This window comes from Gekko japonicus, unplaced genomic scaffold, assembly GCF_001447785.1.
Source record: "Gekko japonicus isolate JY-2015 unplaced genomic scaffold, Gekko_japonicus_V1.1 scaffold873, whole genome shotgun sequence".
Taxonomy (NCBI): Eukaryota; Metazoa; Chordata; class Lepidosauria; order Squamata; family Gekkonidae; genus Gekko; species Gekko japonicus.
This window is the reverse complement of record NW_015170300.1, coordinates 538,452-549,375: the sequence shown is the minus strand read 5'-3', so window position 1 is coordinate 549,375 and position 10,924 is coordinate 538,452.

The window sequence follows — 10,924 nt, the reverse complement described above, 5'->3', positions numbered from 1 at the left end:
AGAGGAGGCGGGGGGAGATCGAGGGGGGAGACGGAGGAGTGAGGGCGGGGGGAGATCGAGCTGGGGGGAGATCGAGCGGGGGGGATGGAGGACACGGAGGGAGAGCTTACTTGCTCCTGCTGGTTCCTCCTCCGCCTGTTGAGTCCCCCACCGCGAGTTTCGCGGGTCTTTTCTCTTGTATAATAATAAAGTCTTAAAACACACACACACACACAGACACAGGGATTTCTTCTGTTACAATACATAATAACTGTCCTTTTGACTTAGGTATGGTTCTTCTCTTAAAGAAAGAGAGAAAACACTTGGCAGTACAAGCTTTCCTAATTAGCACTACTCAGTTAAAGATGCAAACAATACAATGCACATATATATTTATAAGCAGATATATTGCCTATAGTTTCTGATACTCAATATGTTAAAATACCTTTCATTTAAACATTGAACATTACTTTTACACAGAGCAAAAGAGCTGCTTCAAAAACTCTTCACCTTAGTGAGCTGGCTAATTTCCAGGTCATCCTGACTGAAACCTTGGGAAACTAACAGAGACTCCCAGGAGAAATACACCTGCAGTTCAAAGGCCTCACATAGCTGTAAATCCAGAACTTTCAGACAACTTTTTAAAGTTGGCAGAACATCACAACATACTCCTTTTTCTTTCGTTAAACCAAGTGGTGAAAACATGCCAATTAAAAAAAAGATTAATATTACTTCGTTTCACAACACAGTTCAGACCTCTAAAGCAAGATGTTAAAATCTCCAGGGGAAACCCAAAGATTTTCTTCTACAGGAGTTTTAACACAAGAATACTCACTTAAAAATCATTTGGGCACCTGTAGCTGTGGTGGCTCCAGTGGTTAAGACGCTGACCTGCAGGCTGTGGAAGGTCGGTTGTTCAGCAGTTCAAGACCCGAGTTGCTGAATGACGGAGTGAGCTCCCGTCTCTAGTTCCAGCTCCTGCCAACGTAGCTGTTTGAAAGCAAGAAATTGCAAGTAGATAAATAGGTACCACTTTGGTGGGAAGGTAACAGCATTCCGTGCACCTTGGTGTTTAGTCATGCTGGCCACATGACCACGGAAATTTCCTCAGACAGCGCTGGCTCTTTGGCTTTGAAACGGAGATGAGCACCGCAACCCTAGAGTCAGATTCGACTGGCTTTCAAGCAAGGGAACCTTTACCTTTAGCGCCCGCTACCCTTCCAACTTTTCCCCAGAAGTAACATTGCACCATTGCTGATGGCTGCCCCCCATGTTCCTCACACACCTTATTTCCATATGGTTGCCAGGCCAAGCTTGGCAAGCCTATCTGTAATTTCTCAGTGGGTAGTGAAAAGAGATTTGGGGGCTACATGAAGGCCTGTCTGTTCATCTGTATTTAGAAGCAGTTGTATATCAAAAGAAGGCAACTATTAATTACTCCCAGGACTGAACACAACCATTTCAGCCAGCTGGCTAATGATCATTAGGAATCTGCATTTCTACAACACTTGCAACAATGCTTGCAAGAAGACAAACTGAGGGAACAAGAAGGCTAATTTTTTTTAGTCCCAGCCAACTTGGCTTTTCTATAGCGAACACAAACAAAGTATCAATAACATCATAAACTGAAGTGCTTCTCTTCAACAACACATAAAAGGGGAGATATATATATATATATATATATATCTGGCAGGGCTGCTAGACCTGCCAGAATTGCTGTTGGACAGTCAGAAATTTTGGAAAACTTTTCTTGGCATGAAGGTGAAATTGAAGGGGAAAGCTTAAATTCTTGGCATGAAGGTGAAATTGAAGGGAAAAGCTTAAATTCTGCTTGTCAAGAAGTTGGTGAAAGCTCATGAGAAAAAGGAAAGGAAAGGAAGAGTTCTTGTCAACGTTCATGAGGAAAAGGTATTATATGTGTGGAATTTAGCCTTTTTCAGTTGTTACACTTTTGGCGCTCCTACCCTACATACTGTGAAAGCATGCTTTGCACAATCTCTCAATATTAGTGACCACCATTTTGTGTGAATACACATGTATAATATTAGAGAGTGTGAAAGAGAACATTTAACATTTTGTGTCATCTTGAATCATCTTTGACATAAACCAGGGGGATAGAATTGTCAGCTTTCAGAGCCCCAGAAGGGCCCGCTTGTTTTATTTTTTTCTGTCACATTGTTATCCTACATTTTGTCTAAGGAGCTTAGCCTTCCAAGAAGGAGACTTCCTCCTCCATTTTATCCTCAGCCCTGAGAGGTAAATAATAACTCTTCCAAGGGACACTCAGCAAGTTTCCATGGCAGACTGGGGATTACAAATTTCCATGGTGGATTGTCCTAGTCCAACACCATAACCATCATATCACACTGACTCTTAAGAACAGTCTCTATGGAGCACAAGTCATGGCTTGTTCCCTTCTGTTTCGGGGTGACAGGAGAAGTGTTGGGGTTGGGAACCTCTGATGGTACTGCTAGAGCCCTCCTCAAGTGTCACTGCCAAGGAGCTCCTCCTTTTTCTCCCCCTTTTCCACCAGATAGCATGAGGCAGTAGTGTGCACAAGCATGTGAATGGTAGTAGGTAGCAACCGCAATGTCTGGCAAAGGGGAGCCTGCTGTGACTGCTCTTGACATCTGCACCTGCCTGCCTAAACAGCAGTGGTAGAAGGGACAAACTCCAGAGGGAAAGGAGTATGTATGATAGTGGCAGCTGCTTTCAGCTGCCTCTGGTGCTTGCAGGGGTGGGCAGGCAGGTGAGTGAATAAGTATGAATGACTGCAGCAGACGTTGTTTCAGTCTTCCTCTCTGTTGGTCAGATAAAAGCAGGTGCAGTGACTGGCCACCTGCTCAAGCAGGCAGCAATCACTCCTAAGAGCAGCTGGTGCCCTGAGGAGAAGGTGAGCACACCACAGCCATCACTACACCCTTCTCAAGTGGCAACAGTCTCCATCCTGCAGGTGCCTACTCACCTGTCCGTGGGATACTGGCTGATACTAGCAGCAGTAGCTTCTTGCTCCAGGTAGGAGGCCAGGTTGAGTATGCATGAATGGCTGCAAGTAGCAGTTACAGTACCTTGCTCTTTGCTGGCTCTGAGAGGGGAAACTATTGGCCTACAGGAAGATCACTAGAAGGGTTTTCATTGTTTGCCACCAAGCCCAACAACCAGTCCTGAGATAAGCTGTCATCATTATGTGTTTCACAGTTGAGTTTTGATGCTGCTTCCTGAAGCTGAGGATCTGAAAGAAAGTGATTTATCTGCATTCATCTTTTGGCAATGCAGATTTAAGACAGGGGATTCGGTTTGCCAGGCATGGCCCAGAAACCAGGGAAGGGGGAGACCAGGGGGATGTCCTCTGTGTCCTCTGAGGAAAAGCCAAAAGAGACATTACACCTTTCTAGGAATTGCCAGAAACTCTATGGTAAAACTATATTATTTATTTATTTAATTATTATATTAGTTTTATTTATTTGGTTTAATTTCTATCCCACGCTTCTCACAAGCAGGCTCAGGACAGGTTACAACACTAATATAAGACAATAAAATCAAGATTAAGACTATAAACTTAACCCTTAAACGATGGTGATCAAACTACATCACAACAGTTACAATGGTGTCCTGGTGTTCGACAATTAAAGGCAGAAAGGGCTAGATCCCATAAAGGATTCCAGAGTATAAGTAACCTATGCTGGGTAAACCAAGGTGGTTATCATTCTGTCTCCTCAAAAATTGAAGACCATGGTACAGATGGTAACAGAATGGTAACAGGTAACAGGAGGGGCCCCATGATATTTGATGCCCACTGCCTCATCCAAAAGCCTGGTGGAAGAGCTGCAACTTTTGGATCAGCCTCAAGGGCAGCCCAGAATAGAGCAAGTAATCAAGTCTAGAGGTGACCATTATGTGGATTACTGTGGTTAGGTCAGGGCGAGACAGGTATGGGGCAAGTTCCCAGTCTGGCAATATTTGTGACCTGGGCCTCCATTGACAAGGAGGTATCCAGGACCACACCCAGACTCCTGAGTATCTGCACTGGTGTTAGAGACACATGGTCAAGAGCTGGGAGATGGCACTCTAAGCCTGAGCCCCCCACCCAGCCACAGAACCTCCATCTTTGGTGGATTCAGCCTCAGCCAACTCCGCTTCAGCCACAATGCCTCCAAACCCTTGACTAGGTTTTCTGGGGCAGTGTCCAGCTGGCCATCCATCAGCAGATATAGCTGGGTGTCATCAGCATACTGGTGACATCCCAGCCCAAAACTCTGTGCCAGCTGGGCGAGAGGGTGCATGTAGATGCTGACCAACATTGGGGAGAGGATAGCCCCCTGAAAGACCCCACATATCATGGGCTGTTGAGAGGACACCCTCTCACCCAGCACCACCCTGTCTCTGACCATGGAGAAATGAGGCAACCCACATCAGGGCTGTCCCATGTACTGGAAGGGGTCTAATGGTGATGTGTCCTCCTGGAAACTGTGAAGTTGCTCAGCAGCCGCTCTCTCAACTACCTTGCACAGAAAGAAGAGATTCAAAACCAGGCAGTAGTTGGCTGAATCAGAAGGATACAGCAAAGATTTCTGCAGGAGTGGTATTACCATTGCCTCTATTAAACCCTCTGGATAGACCCCTGTACTCAAGGACAGGTTGATAATGCCCATCAGAGGATCTTGCATGCCCTCACTACCAGCTTGTACCAGCCATGAAGGACATGGGTGTAAGAGGCAAGTGGTTGACTTTGCAGCCCTCAGGATCCTGTTGATATCATGTCAGAGAGCCAGCTGAAGTTGCCAAACACTGAATGCAGAGGTGGCCAAGGGGCCTCTGGTTCTCATACTGTATCAAAGTTGGCAGGCAGGTCACAGCAGAGCAACAAGACTTTCTCTGCAAAAAAACTCATAAATGCCTCACAGCTGATATCCGAATTACTAATCTTTTTGGTTCTCTCAGTGAGAGAGGATAATGTCCTAATTACCTTGAACAATTGTGCTGGGTGAGAGCTAGTGGATGTGATGGAGGCTGCATAGAATTCTCTCTTAGCAGCCTTCACTGCCATCTCATAGGATTTCATAAACATCCTATATGAAATTCTTGAACGACAGTCCCTCTAAGCTGTGGAGTCTTGTGAGCAAAAATTCTATTTTGTGAGCTACTGGCATTAAAGTTGTGAGTGAGCGATTTGGCTACTGCATAAATTAGTTTCCTCTGGAGCCATCCTTCCTGAGCTAAGACAAAAAAGTGTCAGCCAGAGGCTAAAAAACTGTGAGCTAGCTCACACTAACTCAGCTTAGAGGGAACACTGTTCTTGAAGCTTCATTACGAGACCGTCGTCACACTCACTCAAGTCATCTGAGCTCCAGCGTCAGCCCTCTGAGCTCCATAATATACCATAGAGACAGCTTGGGCATTAACGAAGAGGACATCGGTGAGCAATTTCATTGATGGCTTCAGTGAGACAGGAGTTCTATTCCCCTATTCACTCATTCAATGAATCACCTGGGGGCATCAGATCCTGCAGAGCATTCTGAAACCCAACTGGGTCCATTACTCTCTGTGGGAGAGCATAACTCCACTTGTCACCTAGACAGAGGGAGCAGGGATGCTCAGTCAAGCCTTCAAGACATAATGATCTGACCATGGCACCACATTAGTAGCTACCAGATCAATAGCAATCCCTGTTCCAAAGATTAAATCCAGCATGTGGCCTGCTTGATGTGTGGGACCTGATGTAACCTGGGAGTGGCCCACGGCTGCCATAGAAGACACTATGTCTGCTGCCTGTGAGGAGGCAGCAGCATCAGCATGGACCTTGAAGTCCCCAAGAACTATCATTCTGGGGAACTCCAAGACCCAGCCTGCTACAGCCTCCAGCAGGTGCAGCAGGCTCCCTGCTGGTGCACTAGGTGAATGAATACATCAAGCATATTCCCAAATTCTCCTCAGTGTCCCAAATGAGACTAACCAGAGGTCATTTCTTGCCGGAGTGCCTCGGAGCGGTGCTCCGGCAGTAACAAGTCCAGGCCCCGCCCCCTCCTGAGGGGGGAGAATTGAATGCCTGGCTTCCTTGCACGATCTTCTCCAAGTGCCCCGGGAAGCCAGGCATGTCTGCTGGGCTTCCCTTCCTGTCTCCACCAAGCCCAGGCTGGCTGAAGACAGGAAGGAAAGCCGGGCAGACATGCTCTCCTTTCCCCCTGAGCCACTTTTTTTTTGGGGGGGGTGTTAAATGCCTGGCTTCCTGTCAAGGTGGGCTGGGGGGGGAAGTGAAGTGAGAGGGGGTTTAAAGTTTAAACCCCTTCTCTCAAGTCGCGCAGCAGCAGCGGCATAATGTTTCCATTGTATTCTATGGGGCCATAGAATACAATGGAAATATTCTGCCGCCCCTGCGGCACAACCCTAGAGGGAAGGGGTTTAAACTTTAAACTCTCTTTGCTTTCCCCCCCACCTTTGCAGGCCGGCTGGGGAAAGGAAGAGGAGGTTTTTGAAGATGCCTCCCCCCTATTTTGCTTCCCCTTCTGACACACTTCCGGTCAGGGGGCACAGCATATGCTAATGATTATGCTAATAGCAGGTATGCTAATGAGCTCCTGCACCTCTTTTTCTACAAAATGACCCCTGAGACTAACACATTCAATGCTGGAAATCTTTGGAGCAGGGATTGTCCTGAAGGAGAAAGCCTCTTGAATGAGCAGCACCACTGCACCCCTCTGGCCCTTTGTCCGGGACTGGTGAAGGACTGAGAAACCAAGGGGAGCAAGTTGCTTATGGGACTGTTTTGCCCTCCTTTGCCCAGGTCTCTGTCATGCATACCAGGTCCATTGCTCACTCTGCAAAATAACTCTGCAGGGTTGCGGTCTTATTCTTAGTGGACCTGGTGTTGCACGACACCAGTGTCGGAGAAGGGCATAAAGTCCTAGGCCCTCACCCCCTCACTAACGAAGGAGGGAGGAGACTGAGCATAGCCATATCTCTGCCTCCTTCCTTTATAAAACCTTCTCCCATCGCCATACCTCCCTCTGCCCCTGATCAGCAGATATAGAGTTCTGGGGTCTCTGTGGAAGTGCCATCATGCCATTATCCAATGGTGATTTTTAAAGATTATTTTTCTCCTGATAGCCATAGCAGCGGGAAACAGAAGCAAATTGTTTGGATCCTTTCCAATCTGGTTTCATGCCTGGCTATTGTACTGAAACAGCCTTGTTTGTGTTGTAGATGACCTGTGCCTGGAGATGAATGGGGAAATGCAATAATGTTGACTCTCCTGGATTTTCTTCTTGTCAGCTTTCAATACAGTCAGTCATGGTATCCTTTTGGACCACCTGTTTTGCAATTGTTTCAGTCCTATCTGGATAGTAACTGCTGTTGGTGGTGGAGAACTGCTGATCAGTTCCCGGGCCTTTGTCCCCTCCCCAAGGTTCCATCTTGTCCTCCAGACTGTTTAACATGTACATGAAACTGCTTGGAAAGATCATCTGGAAATCTGGGCTGGGTAGTCACCAATATGTGGATAATACTCAAGGCTGATAAACTGAAATTTAATCCTAACAAAACACAGACTCTATTAGTGGGGAGAAGGATTAACCCAGGAATTGAGGTGTCTCTTGTTCTGGATGGGGTTACAATGACCCTGAAGGAGCAGGTTTGTAGCTTAGAGGTGCTGCTGGACCTGGACCTGCTGTTGGATAAGCAGTGGCAGCAGGGGTCAGAGCTGCTTTTCACAAACTTTGGCTGATAAAGCAGCTGGGGCCTTTCCTGTGCAAAAAATATCTTGCAATTGTCTTACATGCCCTGGTTACATCTAGATTTGACTACTGCAATACACTGTACACATGACTACCCTTGAATAATGTTCAGAAGCTGCATCTAAAATGCTGACTGGAGTCTTGTTCCACTTATACTGGCTCCCAGGCCCAATTCAAGAAGTTGGTGTTGACCTTAAAGTCCTATCAAACTTGGGACCAACACACTTTAAGGACTGCCTACTCTATATGAACCTACCCAGCCACTGTGGTCATCCTCACAGCCATTTTTTGGGTACCCTTGCTGTCTGAGGCTAGTTGAGTGGTAATCCAAGAAAGGGCCTTCTCGGTTGTGGCACCAAAACTATGGAATTTCCTCCACAGGGAGATTTTGTTGTCCCCTCAATCATTGTCTTTTGTCCTTGGGTGAAGATTCATATGTTGCATTTTGCATTCTCTCACTGGCCCTCCTTCCTATTTATGTATTTAATTATTTCTATAGTATGTATTTTTAAAAGCTTGTTTTAATGACTTTGATTGTTTTCACCCACCTAAATTGGGTGGAAAGGTGGTATAAAAATGTTTTAAAGAAATAAAAAAATGAATAAATAAATACATACGTTTGAACATAAAGAGTACCTCCAATTTTAATCCGGCGGGGGGAGAATTTGGGAAGGGTTGCTTTAAAAGGTAGCTAATTGCATTTTCTGATACATATTGTATTGCTAACATGGATTAAAATCCAATTGTCATATCACTTGACTTTAACAGCAGCATTTACTTCCAATAAAATATTTTAACATTAAGTCATTAAAAAATCATCTGGATGCCTACATGGACCTTGACCTTGCACAAAATTGCACCCTGAACATGGGTTCTCAATCTCAGTGGCTTTCCCACCCTCTGTTTCTGAAATGTTCTTTGTATGTGTGTTGGCAATCCATGTCCTAGCACTTTTCTCACAGCTTTTGAAATTGTCACATGCCCATATTAACCAGTGTGTCACAAGAGGTTCTCTTGAAGCCTTAAAATCCTTTCATCTTCTGTCTGCACTCTTGTTCCATCTACATAATTAAAGATGCTGAAACCTTCAAAGTTGGACATGGTATTAACCAGACAGATTGCAAAGTCTGCTCATATATATGTCACTGGCATGATACTTAAGAAAAGGTCTGCCAAGATGCATTAAAAATTGATTCTCCCTTGTCACAGTCAACAAAATAATTGTACATCACAGAAACCCTCCTGAGTCCCTAGGAAGAACTGGCTATATTATGGTGGTGCTTCATTCCATTTTTAATTAAATTGGTTGGGAAAGTTTGCTGAAAAATACTCAGGTGAATGAGGGACTTGAAAACTTCATGTTTTTAAATTCACATGCTGTGCTATGAGATATAACTTATGTAGTCAAGTGGGGAAAATACAGATTCACATCAACAAAATTATGTGATTTCAGCTCAGGAAAGGAATCTCGGATCCTTTTTTGAGTTACAAACAAGGCAGCTCCTCTGTATGAAATGGCGACAAAATATTGTGATCACCTCTGCTTTTTCCTGGTGTGAGTGGCAAATTGATTGGGAGTAGGTTTAGGGATGAGAGGAAAGGTGGCATGGTGTAGCTGGATCTTGTCAGATCTCAGAACCTAAGCAGGGTCTTGGAAGGGAGACTACCAAGGAAGACTCTGCAGAGGAAGGCAAAGGCAACCTGCCTCTGCTTCTCACTTGCCTTGAAAGCCCCTTGCTGTGGTTGGGTTGGGTGTGACTTGACAGAACTTTACACACACACACACACACACACACACACAGAGAGAGAGAGAGAGAGAGAGAGGAGAGAGAGAGAGAGAGAGAGAGAGAGAGAGAGAGAGATTTAGGGATGAGACAAAAAGAAGTTCTGTATGCAGTGTCCATCTGAAAATCATTTGGGCAATCTGTGATGCTGAATTTCTTCCATACAAACTGTGTTCCCCCATGATGCCTCATCTTGAGCTCTACCTGCCAATCATTTTTCCTTGTTTACTTAGAGCCTCCATTAGACACAGACACTATCATAAACTTACCAGAAACCCTGGGAAATATAATTCCTGCATCCTCATTATTGCCATGATAGGACAGCCCCAAATGAAAGAAGATATAGTGCTGGAAGACAGGACCCTGAGGTTAGATGGCACTCAATTTGCTACTGAGGAAGAGTGGATGACAAGTACGAATAGCACTATTTTAACTCAATAAAGGAAGCCATGGCATTCCGTTTGCAAGACCTGGCCAAGTCTATTAATGACAGAAACTTTTTGGAGGTCATTAATCCATAGGATCACCATAAGTCAGAAGCAGTTTGACAACACATAATACACACACATACATTATCACTGAATACTGCTATGAACATGCACATCATTATCCACAGACTCTGAAAACCATGGTTCTGATGATCACTGATATAGCTGAACATGCTCATGCCACTTGTAACTTACGAACATAAGAGACGCCAATGTTGGATAAGGCCAAAGGCCCATCCAGTCCAACACTCTGTGTCACACAGTGGCCAGAAATACCAGGTGCCATCAGGAGGTCCACCAGTGGGGCCAGGACATTAGAAGCCCTCCCACTGTTGACCCCCCCCAAGCACCAAGAAGACAGAGCATCACTTGCCCCAGAGCCCCTATCTATGCCTTGTGGCTAATAGCCACTGGTGGACCTCTGCTCCATATGCTTATCTAATTCCCTTTTGAAGCCGTCCATGCTTGTAGCCGCCACCACTTCCTGTGGCAGTGAATTCCATGTGTTAATCACTCTTTGGGTGAAGAAGTACTTCCTTTTATCCATTCTAACCCGACCGCTCAGCAATTTCATTGAGTGCCCACGAGTTCTTGTATTGTGAGAAAGGGAGAAAGTACCTCTTTTTCTATCCCATGCATAATCTTATAAACCTCAATCATGTCACCCCTCAGTCGTCATTTCTCCAAGCTAAAGAGCCCTAAGCACTTTAACCTTTCCTCATAGGGAAAGTGTTCCAACCCTTTTATCATTCGAGTTGCCCTTTTCTGCACTTTTTCCAAAGCTATAATATCCTTTTTAAGGTGTGGTGACCAGAACTGCACACAGTATTCCAAATGAGGTCGCACCATTGATTTATATTGGGGCATTATGATATTGGCTGATCTGTTTTCACTACCCTTCCTAATAATCTCCAGCATAGCATTTGCCTTTTTTATTGCAGTC